Raw genomic sequence first — 21656 nt, 5'->3', positions numbered from 1 at the left:
CATGACATGCGTGCCATATATTGCTATTCGTGCCTATATTGCCATGCGTGCCTAGATTGCCATGCGTGCCTATATTGATATGCTCTTATTGTCGTTTCGTTAACTTGGTAGGCTCCCCACACACAGCTTCGCATAAGATCAATTCCCACAGGGCGTGTGATCTGCCGGCTTTTTTACCTATGCTTTGAGACTGAACCTAAAAAAGAAATCAAGAGGAGCTCTCGGTGCAAGAGGCCGTCGAAAAAGAGCAAGCTATAGCTACGCACCTGGTTTTGATCTTGAAAATGTGATCAACAGCTGCTGAAAATGTATTTTCCTTATTTTTTTCTTGTTGCTTCGACTCAAGTGAACGAAATAAAGAAACCATAGTTGTATATTGTGTTTGTAGTACTAGTGCCAGTGATGTGTTTAATGGTAATCGTTGGTTTCCGTATTTTCTTCACTTCATTGATTTACTGCATATTGTCACGGTAATAACAGCACAAGCCACAACCGGTCACACAACAGAACAGCTCCGATCGAGCAGAACGTTTTCTTCGTCGTCTTCGCCCCCCCCCCCCCCCCCCGAATCCTTCCCGGCGCGCAAAATAAAGCGCAAGCAAACTACAACTGCACAACACACGGAAATGTACTAAATTGACGTGTCATTATCCCCCCCCCCCCCCCCCCCCTGGAAAAGCATCGTCTCGATGCCTTCGAAGTAGGGAAGGTAGATGGTCAGTGTGCGTAATATGGCTTCATCCTAGCCACGTGGACGATGTCCGGTTGTGGTGTACGGCGGGAGCTTCGCGTGGTGCTCTCTGGAACAACTGTGTAGTTGACGTCGTTGAGGCGTTGAAGAACCCGGTAAGGCCCGAAATAACGCCGGAGAAGTTTCTCCGACCTCCCGCGCTGGCGGACGGGACTCCAGATTCATACTTTGTCTCCGGGGTGGTAGGTAACTTCTCTGTGTCGGAGGTTGTACCTGTGAGCATCGTAGTGTTGATGAGATCGAATGCGCAGGGGAACTAGCTGACGAGCTTCCTCGGCGCACTGAGCATATTGGGCAGCATTCACTGTGGTAGATGCGAAGGCGGCGGTCAGGAGCATTACGTCTAACATTGTGGTAACCTCGCGGCCGTGAAGCAAGCGGAAAAGAGTAAATCCTGTGGTTTCTTGAACGGCGGTATTATAGGCGTATCTTACGAAAGGAAGGACGCTGTCCCAGTTCTTGTGATCCACCTCGACATACATTGAAAGCATGTCAGCGATGGTCTTGTTGAGCTGTTCGGTTAGGCCGTTCGTCTGTGGATGACAAGCTGTTGCCCGACGATGAACAGTGCCGCTGAGGGTCATCACTTCATCCAGGAGTTCGGCTGTGAAAGCGGTCCCTCTGTCGGTAATAACCACTGATGGTGCGCCATGGCGGAGGACGATATCATGCATGAAGAAATTGGCGACGTCGTTAGCAGTAGCTCGTTTAAGTGGTCTTGTTTCACAGTAACGAGTGAGATAATCTGTCGCAACTATTATCCATCGGTAGGCAGCCGAAGATTTCGGCAATGGTCCAAGCAAGTTCATTCCTACTTGTTGAAAGGGTGCCCGAGGTGGTTCGACAGGTTGTAACAAGCCAGCTGGTTTTATAGGCCGCGTCTTGCGCCGCTGGCAGTCTCGGCAAGTCTTCACGTACTGCTTAACGGTACGGGACAGTTTAGGCCAGTAGTACTTGTGGCGGATACGCCCGAGAGTACGCGTGAACCCCAAATGGCCAGAGGACGGTTCGTCCTGACAAGCATGCAGGATCTCTTCTCGCATCGCAGATGGTACCACCAGAAGATCGGCTTGAGAGCTGGAGTCAAAGCTTTGCTTGTACAAGACGTTGTTGTGGAGAAAGAACGACGAAATTATGCGTCGTAATGGACGTGGTGGCTGTGTAAGTTGGCCCTCAAGGTAGTCGATGAGCGGGCGAAGCTCCAGGTCATCACGCTGTTGCTGAGCCAAGTCAGACGCCGTGACGGCGCAGAGGAAACTGTCGTCTTCAGCTAGCTCAGGCGAAGTCGTTTCTACAGGAGCGCGGGACAGACAGTCGGCATCTGTGTGCTTGCGTCCCGACTTATAGACAACCGCAACGTGGAACTCCTGAAGGCGAAGACTCCATCGAGCAAGGCGGCCTGAGGGGTCTTTGAGACCGGCAAGCCAACACAACGAATGGTGGTCACTGACTACTTTGAAAGGTCTTCCGTACAAATATGGTCGGAACTTGGATATCGCCCACACAACAGCTAGACATTCTTTTTCTGTAGTGGAGTAGTTCGATTCGGCCGATGACAAGGCACGACTAGCGTTGGCGATCACTCTTTCTATACCTTCTTGCCGCTGCACAAGGACGGCGCCGAGACCGACATTGCTCGCGTCTGTGTGTACTTCAATGTCGGCGTCTTCGTCGAAGTGACCTAGGATTGGAGGAGTTTCAGGTCGTTGTTGTAGGTCACAAAAAGCGCGATGTTGCTCGGGGTTCCAAACGAAAGCGACATTGTTTCTTGTGAGGTAATGCTAGGGCTCAGCTATTTTCGAAAAATTTGGTACGAAGCGACGGTAATACGCGCAAAGTATCAAAAAACGGCGAACCTCGCGTTTGTTCGTAGGCGTTGGGAAGGCTGCAACAGCTCGCGTTTTTTAAGGATCCGGGCGAATTCTATCGCAGCTTATGACATGACCAAGGAATTTCAGCTCCTCGTAACCGAAGTGGCATTTTTCGGGCTTGAGTGACAGGCCTGCACTTCGGAGCGCATCAAGCACTGCACGAAGACGCTGAAGATGCTGCTCGAAAGTCTCCGAAAAAACGACGACGTCGTCCAAATAAACAAGACACGTTTGCCACTTAAGACCGGATGAAACAGTGTCCATCATTCTTTGAAAAGTCGCAGGAGCAGAGCACAGACCAAAAGGAAGAACCTTGAATTCAAAGAGTCCGTCAGGAGTAATAAATGCGGTCTCTTCCCGGGTCACGGTCATCGACCTCTATTTGCCAATAACCACTACGCAGATCCATGGATGAAAAATATCTGGAGTGTCGAAGTCGGTCAGCGAGTCGTCGATGCGAGGTAGCGGATAGACGTCTTTCTTTGTAACGTTGTTGAGTTTGCGATATTCAATGCAGAAAGCAGTGTGCCGTCTTTCTTTTTATCTAGCACCACTGGTGATGCCCATGAACTTGTAGATGGCTGAATGATGTCGTCAGCAAGCATTTGCTTGACTCGCTCACGAATGGCGTCTTGTTCTCTTCGAGACACACGGTAGGCATGCTGTCGGATGGGTCTTTCGGCGGGTTCGGATATAATTCTGTGCTTCGCAACGGGTGTCTGCTTGATTTTTGACGTCGTGGCAAAACAGTCGCTAAAGGAAAGCAAAAGAGAGCGAAGACTATCTTGTTGTTGAGCCGATAGTTTAGAATTCACATAGAGTTGAATTGTAAACTGCTTCTCATCGTGTTGGACGGAGGAAAGTTCTGCGAGTGATAGGCTGGTTCTCCCGTCGCCGATTTCTTCCAAGTAAGCGACAACAGCGTGCCTCTTGAAGTGCTGGTATTCGCGACTGAAGTTCGTGATTAGGATTTCAGCAGGCTGTTTGGTCAGTTCGAGGAGGCCGCGGGCGACGCATACTTGACGAGAGAAGAGGATGGACACATTGGTTTCAACAACTCCCAGGGCATTTCGGTTCTTGTCGCTCACTACGGTAACCAGTACACTGGAACGAGGTGGTATGGTCATGGAATCGTCAGAGACACGCAAAGCTATCTTGTGCAATTTGCATTCGTTCGAGATTGCGTTGCGTGAAAATGTTACCAACAGCTCTAAAAGATTAATAATGGCCCCATATTCTCTAAGAAAGTCCATTCCTAAGATGAGCTGCGTGGAGCATTCCCGCAGTATGACGAAGGATCCGATGAAGACAGAGCCGCAGATATGCACTCGGGCAGTGCACCTTCCAACCGGCATCACGAGATGACCACCGACAGTACGGAGTTGGGGACCATTCCATGGTGTGGTCACCTTTCGGAGAGTAGCCACCAATTCACCACTCATAACGGAGTAGTCGGCGCCGGTTTCAACGAGAGCGGTGACCTGGTAATTGTCGACGGTTACTGTAATATCGGCGGAAATTCCAGCGTCGTTTTCAGAGTATGGAGTGGCGGATAAATCGTCGTCGTGAACTTTTCGTGTCGGAGGGTGTTTGTAAAGACGATCAGCAGCGGCCCCACCCCCGGAGGTCGCTGTCCTCAGTTTTCCTGGCGTGGGCGTGGACTTGGGGACCTGTTGCGAACATCAGAAAACGTGGAGTAACGGCTAGGCGAGATGATGCGCCGCGGAGATGGTGAACGTGATTGGCGTCTTTGTGCGGGAGAACATGGCTGTTGGGAGGCCAGGAGCTGCTCAATCTCGCGTGGGCGCTCACCATTACTTGGTCGACGCGCGTTAGGGTGAAATCCTTGAAGGCCCATCCTCCGATAAGGGCACTGACGATAGAGATTGTCCGCTTCGCCGCAGTGGTAGCAAAGTGGCCGATTATCCGAGGTGCGCCACACGTATGATTTCCCTGTGATATCTCTCGGGCCTACGTACTCATACGAGTTTATATTTGTAGCGGGAAATTGACGTGGCGGCAGAGCTGAAACAGGGGAAGGCAAACGTACCGTCGATGGTTGAGGGCCCCGTAAGGCTTCGGCATATGTCAGGACTGGAGCTTCCGCTCGCGTTGGTGCCAATGGTTGGGTCACGGTCCTGATTTCGTCACGAATGGTGTCACCAAGCGCAGTAACAGTCGGCTGACAAGCAGTTTTGCGAACTTCCTCAAGCTCTTCGCGCACAACGCTTCGCACAAGCTCTCGGAGTGCTGCTAAATCATGTCCGCAGGTGAAATATGACACGGCGGCGACGGTGCTTTGGCGATCGTACTGTTGGGATCGTTGCTGCAGCGCTCGCTCCATTGTGGTCGCTTCAGTTATGAACTCAGCGATGGTAGCTGGAGGGTTGCGCATGAGTCCAGCGAAGAGTTGTTCTTTCACCCTTCGCATTAAGAGGCGAACTTTCTTTGTCTCGGCCATACCTGGATCAGCACGTCGGAACAAGCGGGACATGTCCTCGACAAACATGGCCACACTTTCATTTGGCTTCTGAAACCGACTCTGCAGAGCCTGTTCGGCCTTTTCTTTCCTTTCGGGGCTGCTGTACATCTCGCGAAGCTGTCGTCGGAAATCTTTCCAGCTAGTGATGGAGCCCTCATGATTCTCGAACCATGTGCGAGCGTTGTCTTCAAGGGCAAATGAAACGTAGCGCAGTTTCTTAGAGTCGTCCCATTCATTGACCGCAGCGACTCGGTCGAAGTGCTCAAGCCAATCCTCCACGTCCTCGAACACGTCACCATGAAATGACTTCGGAACGTGCGCTGGATAGACGACACTCGGGGTAGAAGTGGATTGGACTGTGTCGCTCTCTTGCATCTGACTCGTACTTGCCCCGGTGGTTGACATTCTTACTGGGCTCAATGGGCCGTATTCAGGAGGTAGTCCTTGCAAGCGGCAGCTGTAGCGAAGTGCCCGGTTTTTCTCCAGAATCGCGGGAATGGTGGTAGGGACTTGAAGCGTCGATAGGTCAAATTAGGGCATAGGATGATACCCAGCACCTCCACCAATTTGTCACGGTATTAACAGCACAAGCAAGAACCGCTCACACAGCAGAACAGCTCCGATCGAGCAGAACGTCTTCTTCGTCGTCTTCGTCTCCCCCCCCCCCCCCCCCCCCCGAATCCTTCGCGGTGCGCAAAATAAAGCACAAGCAAACTACAACTGCACAACACACGGAAATGTACTGAAATGACGTGTCACTATTTTTTCGACTTTACCGGTGCTGCTTATTCTGGCTGCTGTTTTGCCGAATAGCTCTTGCCGAATGCGTGCGTCATGCCGAAAGTACGACGGCGCCGTCAAACAGGTCGACTTCCGGAGTGACCCCAACGCCGCCCGCGCGGTCATCAACTCCTGGGTCGAGGAGAAGACCAAGTGCAAGGTGACCGACATCGTCCAGTCCGGCCAGGTGGACGCACGCACCTCGCTACTGCTCGTCAACGCCATGTACTTCACGGGCTTCTTCACAAGCCAGGAACGCTGAGGGATGAAGTGCTTGTTGTATGTTTACTTTTTATCGAGCCTTGTCAGTCCGCGGCGATTGACTACATTTGTCGTTACCTGTGCCTTGAGTTCACGCACTCCAAGAGCTGGTGTGAAGGATGGGGGAGGCACGAGGCTCTCAACAATGGTGTTAACTATGTCACAAGCAGTTTGTACCGCAAAATGCGTCTTTAACATACGACTCGTTCATGCCAGTTTTCTGTTCATTTGGGTGTCTTCGCAGTAGTGCTTAATTATTCAAGCGCGGAGATGCTCTGTGCCGCCATCACGACGACGTTCCGCGTCGGTAGCCAATGAATGCAAGCAGATCTCGCAAATAGACAACGGAGCACATAGCTCCGTAAAATGAGTTACCAGCGCCTTGCTCCTTCATATTCGTTTTCTCTCTTTCTGGGTCTTATCGTAGTTGCGCTAAATGTTTTCGTGCTGCCATTCATTTTCTTTGTATACTGCACCCGCCCTTTTCCCCACGCAGGAAGATTGGACAGTTTCAAGCACCTGCACGGGGGAATCTTCTTTGCGGACGCTCTTCCGGGGAACACCCTGGGAAAGTTCAGGAGCACCGCACTTCGAGAGCTGCTTCAAACACTGCGCAGAATGGACAGCGAGGAAGTCCCTGTCCAAGACTGCGTGTACTAACGCACTACAGGAAATCTGGCCCGTTATCAGGTCTTAACGAGGCGTTCAGGATTTCCTCCTGCATAATGTTTCTTTGGGCTTTGCCCATGGTTGGGTTTCATGGAATAAAGGTATCAACGCATAAATAATAAATAAGAACAAACAAAACGAGCAGGTCGTATAAGGCTTTAAGTAAAGTTAAGCTTCATTTGATCGCGTTTGTGAAGGCTTTCGTTCTACTTGAGACATAACCTGCAGCAATAGAACGAGATGAAACGCGTGGAGGTTCACAACATAGGTGTATGCGGTTTACTACTTTGCAACGGGGTGGGGTTAAGTGGGCAGCAATGAAGGTAGAAATATAGAGATAAAGTATAAAAAAAAAGCCGGCAGATCCCACGCCCTGTGGGAGTCCATGTTATGCAAAGCAGTGTGTTATGCGATGTTATGCGAAGCAGTGTTAACCTACCATATGTTAACGAAACGACAATAAGAGCACCATGATGTAGACGGCTGTTTCATAACCTAAATGACACGCATGTCATGACATTTATGTCATGAGTCCTGAGGAGTTCCTTTAGCTGCGCCTAAGAGACCTTAAGACGAAAGCCGTAGTCGTGCTCATGACTGTGACTTCGACCATCAACATTTAGGCTTATCCTTCACGTTGTAACACATCCAAACCATTTCCACTGATTTTTGAGTGTAATTCTTTTTTGGCTGAGTCATCGTCATGACTGAGTTCTACCATTATCCTTTAGTTTTTCCTTCACTTAGTGACCATGTGAGAACCCATTTCGGTGTATTTTGAGTGATAATCTTTTTTTGCTGGGTCATTGTCATTTTGGGCGGCTGTTTCATGACCTACATGACACGCATGTCATGTTCGTCATGCACACTTGTCATACGATGTCAATTTTGGTACATACCAAGTTATGGAAACGACCATGAGAGCGCCAAGACGTAGGTGCCTAGATATATAGATAGATAGATAGATACTGTCAAGAGAGAGAGAGAGAAAAGGGTAAAGGAAAGACAGGGAGGTTAACCAGTGGTCATCTCCGGTTGGCTACCCTGTATCGGGGGAGGGGTAAAGGGATGCGAAAGGAGAGAGAAAATTAAGTACAAATAAAGAATAAAAAAGGAAGGAAAGAAAAGAAAATCACACATGCACACAAAACAGAACTGTTTCAGTGGGCACTGTCACGCAGTCTGCGAAGGCGTTCTCGTGTTGCATAGTGTGAACGTTCCATCCTACGTAACACAGTGCAGAGTCACAATTTGACACTGAATCTGGTGTCTTTCAAGTAACGCAGCAGTGCCTTCGAGGCGGCTCGCGCCGTTGTTTGTGTAGGCCAGTTTCCAAGGATGTTCTTTTCTGTTATTGGGCGTTTGTCCAGTTGATACATCGTCGCTGAGAGAGCTGCTCTCTGCGGGTTGAAATGAGGGCACTCACAAAGAAGGTGTGCGATTGTTTCATTACACCCGCAGAATTCACAAAGTGGGCTATTGGCCCTTCCGATAAGAAAGGAGTACGCATTTGAAAATGCTACTCCAAGCCATAGACGGACTAGAAGTGTGCAGTCGCGTCGTGGAAGGTTGAACGGAATACAGAGCTGTAAATTAGGGTCCAGGGCATAAAGGCATAGGCGGAAAGTTTTCATTTTCCCGGGGGGGAGGGGGGGGGGCTAGGGCCTGACCAGCTTGCCTAAGCGGTCATATATATATATAGTTCAATTTCATAACCTGAGTCCCCACGTATCACAAAGAGGCTCGCGAAATTGTTATATATTGTGTATATTTTATATATGTTATGTCTTATCTTTTCAACTGACCTTTAGTCAGGAAAATATTTCTTGACTGTGTCTTTGTATATTAAACCTTTCACAAATCGTTACATGGCTGTTTTTATTTATGTGTAGTTGTGCGACTTGTGGGCACAAAACACACATATCGTCCTAATGTGAATAACTTAATCGGCTTTTCGCATGGCTCATCCGAGAGACGCAATTTCTGTACACAACCTATGGCTACAATTATTAGCATAAAACAACGTGACTCCATGACGCAATACTTTATTTACTTGTCGAAGCATGCCTTATGCCACTGGTTTAATTTATTTCCCGGCGGCGGAATAAATGATTATAGAGTAACAAATTATCAGGCGCAGAAATACACAGTCATATTGTTACGGGGAAAAGAAATAAGAAATGTATTTACAGCGTATTTACAAGACTGGCAGCGGCTGGCAAGATCATAGTAAGCACGCGAAGTCCCGAGCTTCGTCTTCTTCAAGTGCTCTCAAAACATCTTCTTCATCACTCTGTCACATGACCCCCGGCGGCTGAAGCACCGACCGATCCGGTGCTGGTTAGGAGGCGGTCGAGTGATACGGCTTAAGACGCGCGACGTGGGCTACGTCGGAACGAGGCTGAGCCACGGTGGGGTCAAGAGGGGCGATTTCGTAGGTGACGTCGGTTACTTGACGCAAGATGCGGTAAGGACCTGAGTAGCGTGAAAGCAACTTCTCCGAGAGGCCAACGCGTCGCGACGGAGACCAAAGGAGAACCAGGGCGCCCGGTGTGTAGTGGGCGTCACGATGGCGGGTGTCATATAAGCGCCGCTGATTTTCCTGCGAGTCCACAAGTCGACGTCGGGCAATATGGCGTGCCTCTTGTGCCTGGATTATGGCGTCCCGGGCGTACTCTGATGTGAAATGCAGGCTATCAGGCAGGAGGGTGTCGAAAGGTAGTGTAGGGTCGCGGCCAAACAAGAGGAAGAATGGAGAGAAGCCTGCGGTATCGTGGCGAGAAGAATTGTAGGCAAAGGTAACGAATGGTAATGCAACGTCCCAGTCGCGATGGTCAGCGGAGACATACATGGATAGCATCTCAGTGAGGGTCCGGTTGAGACGCTCGGTTAGACCATTCGTTTGTGGATGGTAAGCAGTAGCAAGTTTGTGTTTAGTCGCGCACGAGTGTAGAATGTCATTAACAACTTTCGAAAGAAAGTAGCGGCTTCGGTGGGTAAGGAGCTGTCGAGGGGCACCGTGGTGAAGGATGACGTTTTCTAGTAGGAAATCGGCGACATCGGTTGCACAGCTTGTCGGAAGAGCCCGTGTGATTGCGTATCGGGTGGCGTAATCTGTTGCTACAGCAATCCACTTATTTCCCGAAACAGACGTAGGAAAAGGGCCTAAAAGATCAACGCCTACACGAAAGAATGGTTCTGATGGCACGTCAAGTGGTTGAAGGCGGCCAGCAGGGAGTGTGGTCGGCTTTTTTCGTCGTTGACAAAGGTCACACGCAGCGACATAACGGCAGACGTCACGGTAAAGACCAGGCCAAAAAAAGCGCCGACGAACGCGGTCGTAAGTCCGTGACACGCCAAGGTGACCGGCAGTTGGCACATCATGAAGCTGGGTGAGAACAGTCCGGCGCAGATGCGAAGGGACAACTAAGAGTCGGTCAGGGCCGTCAGGGCGCATGTTACAGCGGTACAAGATGCCATCGTGGAGTTCAAACATTCGAAGGGAAGGGTCGGGCATCGTTAAAGTCAGCCGTTGAATAAGGTCTTTTAAGAAGTCGTCCCGGCGTTGTTCCGCTCCGATATCGTCAAAAGCACTCAAAGAGAGAACGGTGACAGGAATGCCGGTCATACAAACGTCAGGTGGGTCGACAGGATGGCGCGACAAGCAGTCCGCATCTTGGTGTAACCGGCCTGTCTTGTATACAACTGAGTAGTTGTATTCTTGAAGGCGCAGAGCCCATCGGCCAAGGCGCCCAGAAGGATCTTTCAGAGATGAAAGCCAACACAGAGCATGGTGGTCAGTGATGACTGTGAATTGCCGGCCGCACAAATAGGGGCGGAATTTTCCCACTGCCCAAACGAGAGCCAGACACTCGCGCTCAGTGATGGAATATTTGCGCTCAGCAGGGGAAAGAAGGCGGCTGGCGTAAGCAATAACACGGTCTTGTCCTTGTTGTTTCTGGGCCAGGATAGCTCCAATACCATGGCCGCTGGCATCGGTACGGACTTCTGTTGGAGCTGACGCGTCAAAGTGAGCGAGAATGGGAGGGGAAGTAAGCAGCCGGATCAGCTCAGTGAAAGCACGAGCTTGCTCACGGCCCCAAATGAAGGCAGCGTCTTTCTTGAGGAGCTGAGTAAGAGGGCGTGCAACGTCCGCAAAATTGCGGACAAACCGACGAAAGTAGGAGCAGAGGCCCAAGAAGCTGCGGACACCAGAAGAATCGACGAGATGTCCGAGCACAGAAATTTCACGACGACCGAAGTGGCATTTGGACGAATTGAGTTGTAGCCCCGCCCGACGAAAAACAGATAGGACCGTCGATAGGCGTTCGAGGTGCGTCGCAAAAGTCGGAGAAAAAACTATCACATCGTATAAGTAACAGAGGCAGATGGACCACTTGAAACCGTGTAGGAGGGCGTCCATCATTCGTCCAAATGTGGCTGGGGCATTACATAACCCGAAAGGCACCACTTTGAACTGATACAGGCCGTCGGGAGTAATAAAAGCCGTTTCGTCACGGTCCATGTCATCGATGGCAATTTGCCAGTACCCGGAGCGAAGGTCTATGGACGAAAAATATTGTGCTCCATGGAGGCAATCAAGGGCATCGTCAATGCGTGGTAGCGGATAGACGTCCTTCTTGGTTACCTTGTTTAGGTGCCGATAATCTACGCAAAATCGCCAACTGTTGTCCTTTTTCTTAACTAGGACAACAGGGGATGCCCATGGGCTACAAGAAGGTTCAATGATGTTACGAGAAAGCATCTTATCAACTTCGTGTTGGATGATGCCTCGATCGGTAGGAGAGACGCGGTAGGGTCGCCGATGGATTGGGCTCGCATCCCCGGTGTTAATGCGATGTTTGACAACAGATGTTTGTCCGAGAGGACGGTCTCCAAGGTCGAATAAGTCCCAGTACGAGGCAAGGAGGCAACGTAGTTCATTGGCACACTGGGGCGGAAGGTCGGGCGCGATCATTTTCATTAGGGCATTCAAGTCTGAAGGGGCAGGAGGCACAGCAAGAGTTGTACACGAGGAGTCGTCAGCATTTAAAACCGAAATCTGGTAGTCTTCGGCCGGCGTGATTTGCGCAAGTGATATGCCGCGCGGGAGAACTTGTGCACTAAGTCCAAAGTTCACTAGTGGAAGACAGGACGTGTTGTCCGTAATGGTAATGACGGTGTGAGGAAATGCGACGTTATGCGAGAGCAGGACATCCGGATTAGGAGATACGATGTAGTCACCGTCTGCAATGGGCGGAACGGGTGAAACACCTATGTAGGTAACAGCAAGGTGAGGGAGGCGAATATGCTCTGTGGAACATAGCCGAATCGGAGCACTATCGAGGGGATGAATAGCAACAGGTAGAGCGAGTTGCACAACACCAGCAGAACAGTCAATCAAGGCGGAATGGGCTGAGAGAAAGTCAAGTCCCAGGATTAGGTCGTGAGGGCAGTGTTCTAGGACATAGAATAAAACAGAAGTATGATGATCGGCGACACTCACACGAGCTGGACACATGCCAATAACGGCCGGCGTTCCCCCGTCGGCGACTCGGAGCACAGGCGACGGGGCAGGAGTGAGGACTTTCTTGAGACGATGGCGAAGCTGAGCACCCATGACAGATACGTGCGCGCCAGTGTCAATCAGAGCCGTAACAGGTACACCATCCACGTTCACTTTGATGAGGTTCCGATGTGTAGGCAGGGTCAGAAGAGGATTTTGGCGTCGGGGCGGTATAGCAGCATCACCTCTAGGTGCTGCACCCGTTAGTTTTCCGAAAGCGTGCGCCGGAAGGAGCTGGGCGACGGTGACCGACGCGATGGGGGCGAGCGGGAGGAGCGGCGATGCGGCGAAGGAGAGCGGCTAGAGCGGGCGGGCCGAGAAGTGTCGCCAGGAGTTACTGGTTGCATGCGCGGTGGGAAGCGAGAAGCAGCATGAGGCGGGCGGTCGGATGGCAGATAGGGCCAAGGGGTCGAATTCCACGAAGAGCGGCAGTGACGTGAAATGTGACCGATACGGCCACAAGTGAAGCATATTGGCCTGTCATCGGGAGTGCGCCATTCAGCCGGGTTGCGATACCGCAGAGGGGCATTCATGTTAAGAGGGCGCATGGCAGAGGTGGACGAAGCGTAGTCAGGCTGATTAACGGAGCAGACATTGGTCAAGCCAACGTTGGCCAATTCCTGGCGTACGACGGTCTGGATCAGGGAAACGGTGGACTGGCAATTGTCGGAGCCAAGGGTTGGCGTTTGGAGAGGAGATGCGGCCTCGATTTCACGCCGGATGATGTGGACGATGTCATCAGAGCGATTGGGCGTGGGCAGACTGCGGAGGTCTTCGCAGGTGGACGTAGCAGCCGTGTTGGGGAGGCGGGGAAACGGGTGGGCAATGCGGCGGCTCTTGGCTTCTTCAAACCGCCTGCATTCGGTAATGATGGCTTGTACAGTCGAAGAATTCTTAAAGACGAGGAGCTGAAAGGCGTCATCTGCTATGCCCTTAATGACATCTGCGACCTTATCAGCTTCGGACATTCTCGGATCCACTTTTCTGCACAGAGCGAGCACGTCCTGGATGTATGTGAGGTAGGACTCAGTGCACGTCTGGACACGCGAAGCGAGGTCTTTTTGAGCGGCGCGCTGACGTCCAACAGGCTTGCCAAACAAATCCGTGAGCTTCTGTTTACAAATGTTCCAGGTGGTAAGTTCCTCTTCGTGGGTCTGAAACCAGACGCGTGCCGTTCCCGCGAGATAGAAGATCAAATTAGCCAGCATGGCAGTCTGGTTCCAATGGTTGCTCTTGCTCATCCGCTCATAAAGTTGAAGCCAGTCTTCAACATCCGTGTTGTCAGTGCCGGAAAAGGTGCCGGGGTCGCGCGGTTGTGCCAGAATGACGGTTGGCGTGGGGGCCGACGAGCCCGAAGCATCCTCGCCTTGAGCTGGCATGGTAGATGCAGCCAAGGAGCGCCCGCTGCGTAAATCCGTCTTGAACTTGAGCCCGCAAACTCCACCAAAAATGTTACGGGGAAAAGAAATAAGAAATGTATTTACAGCGTATATACAAGACTGGCAGCGGCTGGCAAGATCATAGTAAGCACGCGAAGTCCCGAGCTTCGTCTTCTTCAAGTGCTCTCAAAACGTCTTCTTCATCGCTCTGTCACAATATTAACAAATAAATAAATAAGACACAGCGATATCTCAACAGTGGGAAAGGGCACGAGAGGAAGTAGTAAGAGCGTGGATTGCGTTTTTGAGGAGCTAATGCAGCATATGACAAATAAATATTAATAACGAAAAAGCACAGCATAGACTGGGAAGCTTTAGAAATAGCGCAACGAAGCGTCTGTGCGTACCCAAAAGGCCTCACCCTACTTGCCCTGTCATGCACCCCGTTTTCGTTCCTGGAAATAACTTTTTGATTTGTTTTCTTAGCCAAATGGTTAGCTTAGACTTGTGAGTTGGCAACTTTCTCTTTCCTATTAAAGACATCATTTCGTTGTCTGAAGGGATGGTTTCACCTTGACGGAAAATGTGTTCATTTGGGCACTTGTTCTAGCAATGAAGTCGTCGGCAATTTTATTTAAATTGATTTTGCGGGAGAGTTCTTTGTGAGTGTGCAAAATGGCCAGATGGTTCAAACGGGCTTGTCCAGTCGTCGACCGCAGGTACGTTTTCAGTCGCCGAAGACAAGAAAAGGACCTCTCGGATGTGCTTGACGAGACCGGTATGGTCAACGCAATTTTTGTTAGCTTGGCCATATCCGGCAAAAGGTTTCGCAGGTGCTCGCCATTCTCCCCCGAAAACATCTGCACGACGTCCTCGAATGTGTGCAATAGTGCCGACTTTTGTTGGCTTACGATGTCAATGAGCATGTCTCTGTGCAAAGACAGCCGTCCTCGTTCAAGGTCGTCACCGTAGAACTTTGTTATGTATGCTTCGTCTTGCTTTCCTGTGGCAAACTGCTCAATGTGTGACATATGCTGCCACATCTCAGGTGGATATCTGTCGCTTAACGAGGACAGTACAGTGTCAAGTACTTCGTAGTACCTCTGGCGGTACATGTCCTCCGCTGATGTGAACACATGAGCTGAGGAACCTTCTTGATAGCGGTGTGGAGTTCTCTTTCGCCTAGCAGCTGGAACACACGGGTTCTCAACTCCTACTTTTCCTGCCTCTGCCAACAGCTGCTCCCAAACCAAGGGAAAACTTTGCCTCAGTTCAACGACGCTTGCAGTGACGGATTTCACCATTTTCTCCGCTTGGTCAAACCTGAGGGTTCTTTTTAGTAAGGCGGTATTCAGTGCTTCCATTCGTGAAAACATTTTGTCAGAAGCGTCAACATGAAAAACGATTCAAACTTGAACAGCATCCTTTAAAATCCGCTGGCTTTCGCACCGGCCTCAGTTCGCTCTTCGGATGCTGTTTCAGAGAAAAACGTTATGAGACTGCTATAATTTGAAAGAACTCATCGCAGTGATGAAGCCCTTAGCGTCCACCTTGTCGGGCAGAATTTTCGCAAGTTCACATCCTCTTCTACCTGAATCTCTTGAAAAGAAGCAACGTGCTTTGGAGAGCAGGTCACGAAGTTTATCAGTTCATTGACGGCGTAAAGAAAATCACGGCACATGTGTACTTTCTGGCCGACATCATGCAAGACCAAATTCAGGATGTGCGCTAGGCAGTGTACATATAGCGCGCGAGGTTCCTGTTCTTGCATGAGAGCTTGTACTCCTCGGTGCTTTCCTCTCATGTTTGCCGCACCATCATAGGACTGCCCGCGGCACTTTTCAATGGGCAGATTAAATCTACAAAGAATGTCTTTCAATATAGCAAAGAGGATCGTCGCTGTGGTGTCCGTCGTGTTGAAAAACCCACAGAACAGCTCCTCTACTTCCAGGCTTTCTGTGACCACCCGAAAACAAACTGAAAATTGTTCTTTGACAGAAATATCTGCTGTCTTGTCCATAATGACAGCGTAGTGCTCTGCCGCACGAACTTCGTCTGTGAGTGAACGAAGGATGTCATGTGCCATGAGTTTCACCATCTCGTTTAAAATCTGGTGAGAAATCCATTTGTATTTTGTTCTTAAAAGCCACGATCGCAATGAAGGAACATCATTAGCCCGGAGTTCCAGCAGCTGCCTCAAATTATTCTCTGTGTCTTCGTGGCCACGTATTGCTAAGCCTTGGGTCGACAGGTACAGTAGTGACGACAGTGTTCCTAGGAGAGCCTGTCGGGCGTCGTCCATTTCTTTCGCCTTTCCCTTGGCGCAAGCATGTGCAACATTCGCGCTGCCTTTTGCAGCTACGACGGCATTACATGCCTCCTTATGAAAATTAGACCTCTCATGGGATTTAAATCTGTCAATTGCATTTTTCCAGTTTGAGAAACCATTTTTCACAAATGCCAGGTAAGAATCCTTGTCTTGGAAAGTGTTAGGGAGCGGCAGTTTCATCTCTGATGCTGTGAAACAGGTCTCGCGAAACGCCGTGTGACTGTGGACATTGTAAGATAACCACTTGTAGGTACTTTTTCAGGTAGGCTGGAAGCACCGCCCTTGTTTTTCTGTAGATGGTGCATCAGAAGCCTCGCGTGATGGATCGAATTTTGGAAGGACCGGCTTCTGCAGTGCACACAGAGCTTGGTGTGCTAGTGTCATCAGCGCGCGGTGGAGCTTCAGTGACTGAACTGGAAATGCTGGATGAGGGACGGCTCTCCTCGCAGTCTTCACCGGGGGCTTTCCGTTTCCTGATCAGATATTGTTCCATTGCTTTTGAACAGTCTGCAAGGGAAATGAATAACATTCTGAATAGACGCTCGCATAAACATACAAAAGTTTGGTATAACATTCATATTCAGAGTTGGTCAAGCGCGTAGGAACCCTGTTTAATTTTTAAAAAGACCAAAGAATCTTGACCATTTCTGGAAGCATGAAGAATTATCCCGCGTTAAAAAACGCCAATTTTCACACAAAAAATAGGATTTGCCAAGTCTGAATGACGGCGCCGCCTGTGGCAATGAGCTATAAAAATTTTCGGCTACCCATAATATCATTTAGTGCGCGCTGCAACAAAGGTATGGGTCTTCTTGAAATTAGAAATACATTTCTTCAGAATATGGGCCGACCAGCATGCGAATAATTTTATACCCTCTGTCACAGACCCCGTGAACGAGGCGCAGACGCCGGACCAAATCCCAAAGCCGACTTATCAGCTTCCGAAAATAATCCCACGAAAGCAAGGACAATTAAGAATGGGCCCTCTGGTGCGCCAGCGAACACCGGTTGCTGTCCAAAGACCGAGTCAGAGCCCAGAGTTGTCAAGACACAACAAAATATATTCTTCACACAAGGCAGTTACACACACACTTGCACACTTAGGCTAGACACAACACAATACAAATCAGATGGGTTTAACAAAACACAGGAAAATAATTAACGACAAGCACTAAGAGTTCAACACGTAAAGTACAAAATAAAAGGAACACTAAGTGTGCAATCGTATTCACCAGTGTTGGTCTTGAAGTCGGACGATCTCGGCGTGGCTCGGGGCAAATCTCGAAGAAGGAACTTCTTCCGGAAATGCAGACGCTCGATGAGCTCGTCGACTAGCTTGGCGGCCGGGGAATCCCCTTCTTCCGCAGACGCTCGGTCTTCACGTTACATCACTTCACCGGTGCGGACTGAACTCGCGAACTCCCTGAATTCCACCCTCTGATTCTTGCACGGCGGTTATATAGCTTCCACAGGCGTTCTCGAACTTTGCTATCGGTGTCGTGATCTCGTAGCATGGCCAAAGCTTGGGAAGCTTCGAGTCTTTTCTCGTACCTTCGACCGCCGCTGTCGGAGCATTCTCGAGGGGGGTTGATGACTCATCCTGTTGGTGTACGCTCAGCTGTAGTAATGTCTGTCGACTCGCCGGGTGAGAAGGTGTCTCGGCGCGCGTGCGCTCTCTCTCTCTCTCCGGTTAACGTCGCTTCGTCGAGTCTCTTCCAGACGTTTCGGCGCCGTTGTTAGCGTTGTTGCTTGTTGCCGTTGTTAGCGATGCGCTCTCCCCCTCTGTTGAAGTTGCCGCGGGGCCGGCGTGTTCTTTCGCTCGCTTGCGTGACACTCGGCGCGCGCTTGGATTACGCGCTCTTTTGTGACACCCTCACGTGGCAACGAATATGGGACGATCAACCTACATTTGTCTACAAGCTATACGCGAATACACATGGCATACGTACTATCACGATGAAAAGAAATGCGAACAGCGCCGCGCGTGGCCGAAGCATAACAAGCCTGAAGGTATAGGGCGCGCCGTCCAGTTATCACCATTGACAGGCGCGCACGTCCGGTTTGATCGTGCTGTGCGATGATGCACCCCCTATACTGCGATATTTTTGTTTGCGCTGTCCAATTTGCGATGTCATCATTACTGCGCCGTCAACGTTTCTGTTTTTGAAATAAATGAGAAGCAGAACACAAACATAAATATCACAGTATAATCATCGGTCGCGAGTAACCAGACACTTGTGATCTCTGCAGCTGCATTATTATTGCCATCAAACAAAAATATAAAGCAGATAAGACGTTTCATCTAAAAAGAAGATGCAGGCGCTACATTTGTGAACTACATCCACACGTCATGTTATTTTAATTCTTTGAGCGCACTGCCGCTCGACGGTGGCATAAGATAACACGCTCTATCTCCTGTTCCTAATCCCTCAAAGTGCCACCGGGCCACGATTGCCCCGTTAGATCTCTCACAGGCGTGCAGATGGTGCAGTTACTTTGTTTACAGGCGCCGTGACACCGCGCTACATTAAACCGCAGTCGGCGCGTTTCTTTTGCCGAGAGCCGCGAAAACGAATTGTTTCGATGAGCGATGCGTCAAGCGAATATGCAGCTTGCTTTTTCTTACGCCTGAGTATCCACCCACTTTCGTTGCTGGTGCTCGCATGCGCGTTTTAACTTTTGTCATGGCATTGTGTGCTGGCTTCACTGCGAAGGAACTCGGGCTCCTAATTTGACACAGGAATGACTTTTCGGGCGCGGGAGCGGCATGAGGACGCTGAACAAAGTGTCACACGTTAAAGAACTACCACAAAGGTGCAGCTCACGGCTGTTGTGAAAATAGAAATAAGTTGTGAGGCTGTTAGCATGTTTGTGAATACGTTGTGCAGCATGACCATACATTTTGTAATACATTATTCAAACTACATACAAAGCCACTTTGTCAATCTATTGCCACTTGAGCAAACTGTTGCTATATTTAAAGGCTATTCTCAAAATTTTTTAAACTGGAATAATAGATCTGCCACTGGGAACCAATTTTGCGAGAACGAATAATCCTCAAAGGCCGATTCTCTACGCGATCAAGAATTCCGCGCCTACGCGATCCTTACATAAACACAGTAATTGTGTTACACAGTAATTGCCTTACACAATCAAAACCACGCACGTTCACTTTTCACTTGTTCCTGAAGGTTCCCTCACTGCCTCCTCGGCTCGTATTAGCGCCTGATAAGTTTTGCCAACTGAATATCTCGTACATGCCTTATTGTAGGAGCACTCTCTGTAAGACTGCCGTCCTGGTACAGAACGGCTCAGAACTATGCGATAGCTCCCACTTTTTCCTTTTATTAAATCTTAGCGCCACGCAATGTTCATAAAGACGCACCCCTCCATTAGAACGAGATCGAACAATTTTCCGAATGAGTCAGCGCCGACCACTTTTGGTCACTCTGGGTGGCTTAAGCGCGGGCACTTGCGCTCCTGCTGACGCGGTAGCCGACTTTGACGCCGCCAGATGCGCAAGGCTGCCATAAAGAACCATGTACGATCGCACGCGTATAGTATTATAGTTAACGCAAGTCAAATTATTATGGCGATGCACTTCACATTGCTTTCATGCTGACGACGCTTACTGCGACAGTGAACCTCTACTAAAGACGTCGAGTATTCGAAGGGGTATGCGTTAATAATGGAAGACTTCACTCACCTGTTCGGACCGATCAGGTCGCAGACGTCAGTTGTCAACTTGTCTGCATGGGCAGGCACTCGCATAATTTCACAAGTGAGACGAGTCAGGCGCATCCAAAGGGCCTGGACACGATGGTACTACCTCGTTGAAAAACCAGCGAGCTTTTTAAAGTCCTCTACGTTGCCAAAGTTGTGCACATGAAAACCACAACGGACACAATGCCGCTTCGCATGGCTCTCCTATCTCGGATTCTCCACCTGCTCAAACGCGAAGGTGCCTCCTGCAAATGCTCACAAGACATCACTATAGACGGCGCAGTGGCAGCGTGCTAAGCTTAGGGTTCTTGCAAGGCTCAGAGGAGGAGGCAGGGGCACATAAGCAGAGTACAAGTCTTGAACGCGCGGTCACTTTATCGATAAAGCGTGCGCTTTGAAAAAAAAAAGTGGGGGGGGGGGGGGGGGGGGGGGGACAAGCGCGGCGCGTATCTGCTAGTTTGTAGTGACTGCGGCTGTCCGTGCGCCTGGGGAGTACTACATACGCGGGTCGTGCGCTTTATTTTGGCGGTAATCTGCGCGCGGTATCTTGAAAGCGATCCGCAGACGCCTAATACCTTTGTACGCGTTGTGTTTTTGCCGCTCAGTTTCCGTTGAAGTGATAGACAGTACGAAGATCACTGCTTGCTGATGCTGGTGCCGCACTTTCATACGCCAGCGTTTCGACGGTTAGTGTCAGAGGTCATCGAGTGTGCTGTGTTCATGTTTGCTTGGGCGCGCTGACATGCTTGATAATTCAGTTAGTAAGTAAATGTTTGCAAGTTTATACGGCCGATAAAACCACTATCCTTACTTCATATAGCTGTCTACTAATTTTCTATTGCAATCGATGCTTCGCCGTTCGGGCGACACTGCGCCTCTTCATTTTTTCTTCTTTTTACGTTTAGTGCGAGTATAAGCGCTGCTGCGCATGGCGGCTATTGATTCTGATTGCGAGTGAATCCGGCTTAGCCTCACTTCGGTTGCTGAGTAAATTATTTTATGACCGCTGCTGGCATGTGGGGATGTTTCCATCCCTAATAAATGTTGTAAATAATTAGAACAGTTTTTGGTTGTTGTTTTTTTTCGTGAGTCGTTAGCATTGCCTACTGGAAACAGTAGCAATACTCAGACACACAACATTCATGTGCATTGCACACGCCGATGATAAAAGACTCTGCTGAAGGGGCCACTGAAGACTGCAGGTTTTTCTTTTTCAGGGTCAAAAAAAGCACTCAAAGCAATTTGAAGAGAGGTGAACATTCTTCTTCTTTGGGGGTTTTACGTGCCAAAACCAATTCTGATTATGGGACACGCCGTAGTGGAGGGCTCCGGATTAATTTTGATCACCTGGGGTTGTTTAACGTGCAGTAAAACGCAAGCACACGGGCGTTTTTGCATTTTGCCTCCATCGAAATACGGCCGCCGCGGCCGGGATTCGATCCCGCGATCTCGTGTTCAGCAGCGCAAGGCCTTAGCTGACTGAGCCAGCGCGGCGGGTGAGAGGTGAACATCATCATCATCATCATCAGCCTATATTTTATGTCCACTGCAGGACGAAGGCCTCTCCCTGCGATCTCTAATTATCCCTGTATTCCAAGCGTATTCCAACTTGCAGGCGCAAGTAGGAATACGCTAGCGCAAGGCAGGGGTAATTGGAGGTGAACATAGAGCAACGTATTCATTCTCCAGGCATAACCTATCCTTACAATTAGAAATAATTGTTACTTGGCTAAATCCTTCTCTTTAAAAAATGTAGCAACCTTATTTCTGTGTATATATTCAAATATATTAGATGTGTGTGTATAGTGTTCACAGTCGAAATTAAAAAAAAACGTTGAAGTGAGA

The sequence above is a fragment of the Dermacentor silvarum genome, chromosome 2 (genome assembly GCF_013339745.2).
Source record: "Dermacentor silvarum isolate Dsil-2018 chromosome 2, BIME_Dsil_1.4, whole genome shotgun sequence".
NCBI classification, from domain to species: Eukaryota; Metazoa; Arthropoda; class Arachnida; order Ixodida; family Ixodidae; genus Dermacentor; species Dermacentor silvarum.
This window is presented reverse-complemented; position numbering follows the sequence as displayed.